Here is a 9,871-nt window from a genome sequence, read left to right as displayed (position 1 = left end):
GATGTCGCCAGAGTACAATTGTGCTTGGGAATGTTTCAGAAAAGCGATGAACTGCAGGAGAACGGTAATAACTGCACATAGCTTCAGTGGGCAGGCATATTCACATTTTATGTCTGTCTGTTTCTTGTATTATTTGTATTCGCCTTTGAGTAAAGCCATATGCAGCCCTTAAAATGATTGCCTTATAAAAGTTTCCCATAGTGAAAGCGTAGCACATTATAATAAAGCACAGGGAAAGCATGGGTCAGCATTGTAAAACACATAGAGGTAAGGTAAAACCAATTAAACAAAAAACATTGCAAACCATGGTAACCTGTGATAAATGCATAGTATAGCCATGGGAAAAGTACAGTAGAAATACTGTGGTAAACTTTAATAAGGATGCAGCAAACATAATATTTAAATACTTCCAAATGTTCTTTATTTCAAGTTAAACGTCGTTAACGCAATCACTGGTTCTTGTATTGTGAAGAGAACATTTTCACAATAACGACACCTGGTCTTTTATAAATGATTTTAGTTTTGAGAGCATAATCTGCAAACACGTGTGGTATCTCTTCTTCCCCTGTCTGGAATTCACGTTGTTGTTTGAATCGGCATTGAAATAGGTAAGTGGATTGTAGTTTATTTGTTAGAATCGTTGCTTATTTAGGTAAGTAGCCTGCACTTAAATAAAAAAATAATAATTAAAAGTAATTAAGTGTGAGTCTGAGTTGTGGCAGTCTAAGGGCCACAAGTCCAGAGGCAGTCTGAGATGTGGCAGTCCAAGCAAGGACCTTTTCCAAATTCCCTCTTTGACAAACCTCACCTCACTGGTTAAGGCAGGGGCACTGCTATTATTTGCAAATTCTGTGCTTGCTTCCTCAGTTCTTCCTTTGCCTGCCTTTTCTTCATTTGAGCATCTCGCCATTAAGCTCCCATCTCCCCTTGTTGTTATCTACTGTCCACCTAAGAACAACTCTGCTTATATTGCTTTTAGTTTTCAGAATTCCTCTCCCTTGTCTGCACTTCTACTGACAAAGTCCTACCCCTAGGTGCCTTCAGTATTAATGTTGACTTGCCTTCCTCCCCCTAGTGACTGACTTTAACAAGATTCTAGACTTGGACTCTCTCAATCTGTCAACGGGCTAATATTAATCTCCCTTCTACTTCCTCCGCTACTGATAATGTTATCTCCTTCCATCTCAAGAATATGCTGAATCCTCTGAAACTCTCAGAATGTGTCTCTGCATCCCCTTTAACTGGTACTCTCCCGTCCTCGGTTGATGATGCAGTGACCCTCTACAACGCCACCCTTACTCTTACTCATATCATCGACACTGTTGCCCCGCTTACTACTCAAGAAAGATTGAAACTGCCCATGGTACACCCTCAAACTTCGATTGCTTAAGTCTTCCTGCCCCAAGCTTGAGCACAAGTGGAGGTCGTCTGGACTAACGGTTCACAGAGAGGTCTGGTCCGAAACATCTCACGAGCTACAGGCGTGCGCTTGCCGCGGCCAGGGTGAAATACTTCTCTGAAATCATAGCTATGGGATACGGTAACCCCAGTGTTCTCTATAAGACCATTGACCAAATCCTACATCCAGCCACTGACAGATCCAACTCCCATTCATCCTCCTCTCTTACCTATCATGATTTCTCCTCTATTCGACAACCTCTGTTCTATACTCTCCCACCACAAACCCAGTTTACTACTTGACCACCTTGACACTCTTCTTGTTGACCCTCCTGCCCTCTCCTCCTTCTTCCCTCTCTCCATTGCTTATGTCCAGCTTACTGTTGAAATCAACTACTGCCTCATGCCCCCTGGACCCCTGGCCGACTAACCTTGTCCATCTCTGTGCTTCTGATCTTGCTCCCTCTATTATGCACACTCTCAACCTTTCCCTGGACTCTGGCTCTGTTCCTGTTGCCCTTAAGCTTGCCCGAGTTACGTCGGTACTCAAAAAACCCTCCCTTGACCCGGCTGACCTATCTAATTTCCATCCCATCTCCAATCTCCCTTTTCTCTCAAAAACTCTTGAAAGGGCTGTAGGCAGTGGGCTGATGAAACAGCTCACGGACAACAATCTGCTTGAATCTCTAGTCTGCTTTCTGGCCGCATCACAGTACTGAAACTGCTGTGCTTCAGATTGTAAATCATTTCCTGCTCAATACTAATGCTGGTACTCCCTCTGTGCTTGTCCACCTTGACTTAACAGCTGCTTTTGACACCATAGATCATGGCATTCTTTTTGACTGCCTTCAGAAGTATGCTGGAATCTCAGGAACCTGTCTCTCCTGGATATCCTCTTACCTAACCTAGTCATTTGTGGTGTCCCCCAAGGATCTGTTCTTGGGCCTCTTCTCTTCAATATCTACATGCTTTCCTTGGGTCACCTCATTCACTAACACAACCTCATGTTTCACTCCTGTGCTGACGACACCCAGCTCTATTTAAAACTCTGGTAGCCCCTCTTCCATGTCCGGCTCTCGGCTTGCATTCAAGACATCGAGGCCTGGATGTCTGCCAGTTTTCTTCAGCTGAACACTAGCAAAGCTGGACTCATTCTAGTAAGATCTAAAACTCAACTTAAGAATTTAAATATAGCTGCCCTGAACCTTGGAAACTGTCTGCTGCTGCCATCCCCCACAGTACGAAGCCTTGGTGTACTTCTTGTCAGCAACCTCTCCTTTGATGCCCACATATCGTCCGTGGTCAAATCTTCCTTCTACCATCTCGAAAAATCTCAAAAGTCAATCCCTCTCTCCCGGATGCGGAAATACTTTGTCATGCATTTGTCTTCTCTTGATCGATTACTGCAACTCTCTATACGGTGGTCCCCGGCACACACCAAAACCGACTGCAACTATTTCAGAATATCGTGATCGATATCGTGACCTACCTGTTCTCTCTTGCTTTCCATGCTCTTTAAGCCTCATATCTGCTATTAGCTGCTGTGTTGCTGCTACTATTTCATATTATGCACTTTCCACTGTATTTAATGTATTATGCATTGCTTTTTATTGTATGTCATGTATTATGCATTTCTCTGTATTTAAAGTATTATTGATTTTCTTCTTGTTACTGCATCTTTTAAAGCACTTGGTGATGGTGGTCCACTATGACAGGTGCTATATAGAATAGATTGATTGATTGATAAGAAAGAGAGCATGATGAGGCAACACTCAGAGGTTAGGTACAAACAGAGCAGAAACCTTAGAGAATTAGTTCTGTATGTCATGGGGGTGATACCAGGGTTGGTTTGTAGATGGCAGTAAAGCGCACCTCTCCCCAGCAAACTGGAGCTCATTAATCTGAAGCACTAATGACCGTAGGCACTAGAAAAATATAAGCCTTGCTGACATGTAGTTCATCAGTTTGAGCTTGCATAAGAGACTGTAAACAGAGAGTTGGTAGGGAAACTGCCAACTGGAGAGACAGTACTCTACAGCAAGCAACTGTTTAGTTTAATGAGAGGCTTTTATATTGGGCAGGAGGTTAATCAAAGGAAGCAATTAGGCATTTATGCAGCATTTTTCTGTCTCTGGAACAGTCTTGCCTTATCTGATACAAGTATTTTGTTGCTGTCGTCCTGCAGCCTGAATGAACAGTGAAACATTGTGAGCTCTCAGCCTGACTTTAACAATGAAAGCACTTCATTCTCAGCTTTCAGCCTGATTAATAATGAAAACACTCCATTCTCAGCTCTCAGACTGACTTTAGTAATGAAAACACTCCATTCTCAGCTCTCAGCCTGACTTCAGTAATGAATACACTCAATTCTCAGCTCTCAGCCTTACTTCAGTAATGAAAACACTCCATTCTCAGCTCTGAGCCTGACTTTAACAATGAAAGCACTTCATTCTCAGCTCACCGGTCCTGAAAGGGTAAAGCGAATGAATAACAAGAAGCCATTTGTCACTTTGCCTGCAGCTTTATTTTCAGTTAGATGAAGCCAATGTATTCTATCAAAACCTTCTAAAAGTTTACCGCAGTAATCTAGCAGTTTTCCCATGCTTTTATACTTTGAATTTACCAGTTTACCATTATTTACCATGTGTTTTAAAAGTATACCTCGCTGTGCTTTTCAGTGCTTGCCCATGTTTTACCATGCTTTTACTCTACATTATTACAGTTGTCTGTACTCTGACTATGGGAAACTTTTGTAAGGGCAACTATAGGCTCTGTTTTCAATCAAAGGCACATTTTCTGAGGAGAAAAAAACTATTGTAACAATATCGAGAAAGAACACCAAAAACCACTCTTTATTGCAACTGAGAGTGACTTGTTTGTTAAAACCACTATCCCTTGTCTTTGTCTTTTATTTTATTGCAGTCATTTTCTGTGGGAGGAGTGATCCACATTGTTCTGCTCAGTGGAGGGAACAAGAGGGTTCGATAGAAAGATCTTCAAAATAATATTTCGAGCTGCAGCCTGATCAAACCGTGAAAAAAAAGCACTGTAATATGTACACTGTGGCTAAGGAGTAACATTTTGTAAATGCAACTGTATCTAGTTACATTTTTTTTCAAGGTAATAAGTTACTCTAACTTCTAACTGTAACGGATTACTTTTTAAAAGTAACTTAGCCAACACGGATTACAATTCAAACCCACCAGATCCAAAGCTGCACATTGTTCACCCTTAACAGCAAGTCAGAGTGCAGGATTTCTCCCTGCTGAGATTTAATATGATGTCTGTGCCAGCGGGGTTAGTCAAAGAGAGAAAGAGGAGGCGGGATGCAGACAGGAGTGTGAGAGAAGCTAAACACCATGCATTCCTTCAGCAAGCCCAGGCAAAGTGCTCTCCCCAGGCAAAGGCATGTCTGCCTCAGTGGTGGGGGTTCTTAGGAAACTGGCTAGATATGGAGGATCTGCTACACTGAACAATTAGAATGGCTTCAGGCACCAAAACCGGAGCCTCTCCCAAGAAAAGCCTGCACACAGCACTGCCGAGACAAAAACAACCAAGCCTGACTGCACAGATAAAGCTCTGAAGTCATATTAAAGTGAAAACTCAGTTGACGCAAAGTAATAACAAGTATGTTAGTAACATCCCCTGCCACGACTGTAAGTTCAAACTTAGGGCTGACGGTATTGTGAAAAAGTTGATGACCACGATATGCTGTACTGTGTCAACAGTATGAACAGAATATGAATTAAATGTTTCATCACAATGTTAGGTTTTCCCCATTGACGCAATGTACTACACTGTTCCCTGTGGAACCAATCTATAATTGTGCTATACATGAGGTCTAAAGTTGTTCAAATAGAAAACAATGTAAAACATGGGGAACAAGTAGCATTTTTTGACACCAGTTATTAAACTTGACTGCTGTGGGGAGCCAAACATTTCAATGCCGTAATGGCTCTTTACCATAATTTTGCTTGTTATCTGTTTCCAATGTTATAGACACCCATTCTTTTTTTAACATCAACATCCTATACTGTATTGCATATACAGTATATATATATATATATATATATATATATATATATATATATATATATATATATATATATATATGTATATGCATATGCAACCACAATTATCCCAGGACACATGAAGATAGGTTGAATGAACTGGGTCTATGTATTCGTATTGCATTATCTTACCAGAGTGCATTGCTAGTATTCAAAGTCACTTTTGGCCCATTTTGTTGGCTTGAACAACATATTATAAACACGCCGACTATGTAGTAACAGTTACAGAAAGCTGTCTGCTGTTGCACTGTGGTTAGAAGTGCATTCCAACACTACCAAGTGGGTGTGAAGGCTTAAATATCTTCTTGCAGTACATTGCTCTTTCAGAACAGAAAGCCAAGTGGGGCTAAATTTAAACGAGCGTGATGTAAATGTGATGGAAACTACCTTCAGTCTTCTAGCCAGGAAACCGCGTCCCTAATCTGATGTGCACGATTTGACAACAAAACCAATGAATTTTCCATTGCTATGACTCTAGCAGAGATACAGGCAAAGAGAGGAACGTTTGTAACCACAGAATGAGGTGGGAGTGCGCTGCAGGTGCAGCGAAACTGCTCTTGTGCTGTTTGCTGCTTTCTATCTCGTGTTTTTGTCACTCTCTGGCTACTAGTAGAAAATACAGGACAAAATCTCTTCAGCAGTGAAAACAGAGCATTTATAATGCAGGCATTGATAACAACAGGTAGGAATGGATTTGAAATCTGTAGTTTTCATTTCTTTAGTATTTATGATGTGGTTAAGGTTAAGGGTCAGGGCGGTTTTGTTGGGAATATTTGATTAAACTGAAACCCCAGTTTGTTCACAGCACAGTAGTAGTTCAGCCCCTCTTGGACTACATCATGCTTTTAGTTAACCCTCTATTGCCCACATTGTGAAACATTTGTTGAAAAAAATGTTTCATTTGTTTTTAGCACTTAAAATGGTCCAACTTAGCCTTACCAAAACTTAACTCCCCCCCCCCCCCCAGAAAAAGTTTTTTACTTTGGGGTTTGTTATCTTGAGGCAGCATTGAACCACTGTAGAACAAATGAAAGTAACACAGTCTTTTTGAAAATCAAACTTTTTTTATTTTAATTTCATGCATGACATTACATGTTCTTCTTGGAACAAAATGATCATTTTGACTCACATTTAAAAACAATTAATCATAATGCAACATTTTGAGTTAAAAACAAATTAAAAACAAACAAAAACTACATTTGTCCAGTGATCCTCCTCAAATGTGTTCTGAACAACTCATTGCTTGTGAAAATCCACAAAGCCGTTCTTAGCAGTGAAACAAAGGAAAACATCACACTTCACACATTGTAACTTGATGATCCCTTTGCAGCCTGGGTATTTACATCTACCTCTGGTTTCTGCCCAAACAGGCCAGTGGTCTGTGTTGTCCTGGCGGACAGGTGTCGGTGGCACTGGACCCACACACCCTCTCTTCCTTTTCTCAGCCAGACAGTGGGATGGTCTTCCCTTCCACTTCAGGTTGATTTTGCTCTGCTTGCAGACAGCTTGCTACCTTGGTTTTAAACTCCAATAAACTGAGCTGCTCTTTCTTTTGGATGCCACAAACTCTGCAGTCTCTCTGGTACAGGAGCCAAGCCTGCACAAGTGTGAAATCCATCATGTGGAAAACAATGCAATGGTACAACTTCTTGGATCTTATCTTGGGTCGGTACAGTAAGATGAGCGAATCCAGGAGGTCCACCCCATCCATGCTCTGGTTGTACAATTTGACAATACTGGGGCATGTCACTTGAACAGCTTCCTTTCTCTTCTTGTCTCATCTCTCCACTGTGGAAGTTGGGTTGGCCGCTGCATAGGTACTCAGGAGAGTCACCGGACGGTTGTCAAACCATTTGACTTCCCTGAGGTAAACACCATTGTGTTTTGCCTCTGTCTCTTCAAAGGTTCCCCTTCCTTTCTTTTTCATTTCCTTGTCATTCATGAAGGTGCATCCAGCCAGATGATTTTGTCTAACTATCCCCACACTGTGGATCTTTTTTTTTTTGTAGAGACACTTGCAGGTCAACGATACAGAACCAATTGTCAAAGAATATTTTGTAGGAGAGGTTGTCTGGGATGATGCTTGCAAGTTGCAAAACTACATTCCCACTTGTACCAATATCTGGCATCCCATCAACTGGGAAAATGGATCCTGTGTAGATATCAAAATTGTACAGATCCCATTGCTGTCCCTCACTTTGTATCCCCAGCGTTTGGGCTTTTTTGGGTTGTACTGCTTCATTGCACTTTTGCCTTTAAATGGCACAATTTGCTCATCTACACAGAGCATCTCATCCATTGAGGTTGCTTTGAAGCTCTTCAGAAGAGATGTTAGCAGTGGTCGCATTTTGAAAAGCCTATCATGCCCAGGCTGTCCAGCAGGAACTTGATCATCATTGTTTGCAAAGTGAAGGAAATGCTTGATAGTCTCCCAGCGATGTCTTCCCATTGTGTTTGCCACACAATCAACTCGAGTGGAGGTACACCAGAACATGCGGGATCCTGGCAGACCATACATTGACACATAAAAACATATGCCGATAAATTGTTCCATCTCTTCATTGGTGACATTTAGTGGCCTGTTTGGATCTGATTGTATTGCATAAAGCTTGGTTTGCTCAACCATAAATTCAACGGTGGCTGGCTTCAGGAGGTGTCTAAAGTAGTCAATTGGCTGTTTAACTGCAAAAGCTTCAGGCAGCCTGCACTTCCACATGGGAACAGGAGGAATGCTCCTCCTGCTTTGCCAATCCAGGCCTCTTGCCCTTACTTCAGCTGGTAGAGCAGATTCAAAAGGGGCAACACTTTCCTCCCGCATCATTTGCTCTGCAAAGGCAAGAAACAATGAATGGAAAAAAATAATAAAATGTTATAGAAATTGTAAATGTATTGTAAATGCATACCCATACATGTAGACATGAACACAAAGCCTAAGCAGTAGCTGTACTGAATTATTCTCTCAAAATACCTGTATCTGTACTGTGATCTGACTCATCCTCACTATCACCACTTCTATCCATGGTTCTTTTCATTTCCTCATCCTCATTGCTAAACCCTAGTTCATCCTCACTATCATCAAGGGGGAAAGCCAACTCTGCCTTTTCCTTTTTCCTTTGCCATAAAACATAGTTGTATTCATTTTCTAAACATAGAAAATATAAAATAGCATTGTAATACTGAACTGTACGACACGGCATGGATGATGTGATAATGCAGTGCTGAAAAGCTTTGATATAATATTCAATATTACAGTATAATACAATATATGGTAGAACAATATGATATTACAGTAATAATGATGATAATCATAATAATGAGGGTAATAATAGACTGTTTGCTTTAGAATATGACCATATGTAAACAAAAACAAGTTGTAATTGAGATTCCATTGTGGTTCAATGTTGCTTATTGAGATTCCATTGTTCAATGTTGCTTTGAGGCAACATACTTAATTCATTAATTTGCATAATATATATTTTGTAAAAATGAGGTAAAGTGATGAAAAATAATTTTTAACTTACCCAAGATTGTGAATCCATTTTTTATTGAAGAAAAAGCTGTAAAAATTGTTATTTTAGAGCAATTTTTAAGAGCACTCTAATGGCCATCGCACATGTGCTATGTTGTGATTTTAAAAGGTGTTGAAGAAAGGAAATACTAGTCATGTGACCAAATGTAAGTCGACATTGGTTTATTTAACTTCCTCCCTTAAAGACAAAGAATTGCATTATGGTTGATGTTTTTGTGTGTGTAAAGGAGGAAAAACGGGTATGTTACTTTGAGGTAACATTAGGCCATAGAGGGTTAAATATCCTGCATGCAGGTCTGCTTGCACCAGTTCAGTTTAGGAAAAAAAAAAAAAAAAACTAATTTTGAAAAGGGGGTTGCAATGTTACAAGAAATACCTGTAGAATTAATATTTCATGGTTTATAAAGTAACAACCCTTTCAAATATTGTGTGGGATGGAGAGTTGGGGGTGAGATGGGGGTAAGAGATGCAGGGAGTGTAGGTACGAGACTGACCCCTGTGGTGTAAATGGGGTAGTGCACTAGAAAGCAGTCTTTAACTGCTCACCTACAGAGCCTGGCTCTTTTGTGCATTAGCCCCTAGTCGGCATTAAGAACACTGGTCCCTGTATGTTTAAAACTGTATGTGTCACTACACCTGCAAAATCACTCTATAGCGTGTTAACATACTAATGTAATAATGTGTAAAGCTCCAATGGCACATATATGAATAATTATTAGTTCTGATGTATTAACCCTTATAAAAGTTTCCCACAGTAAAAGCATTGGAACCGGTAATGAAGCATAGCGAAAGCATGGTAAAGCACAAGTAAGCATTGTAAAGCTCAGAGAAGTATGGCAAAGCATACTAAAAACATGGCAAACCATGATTACTA

The sequence above is a fragment of the Polyodon spathula genome, chromosome 11 (assembly GCF_017654505.1).
Source record: "Polyodon spathula isolate WHYD16114869_AA chromosome 11, ASM1765450v1, whole genome shotgun sequence".
Classification (NCBI taxonomy): domain Eukaryota; kingdom Metazoa; phylum Chordata; class Actinopteri; order Acipenseriformes; family Polyodontidae; genus Polyodon; species Polyodon spathula.
Note: the sequence above shows the minus strand (reverse complement) of the source record.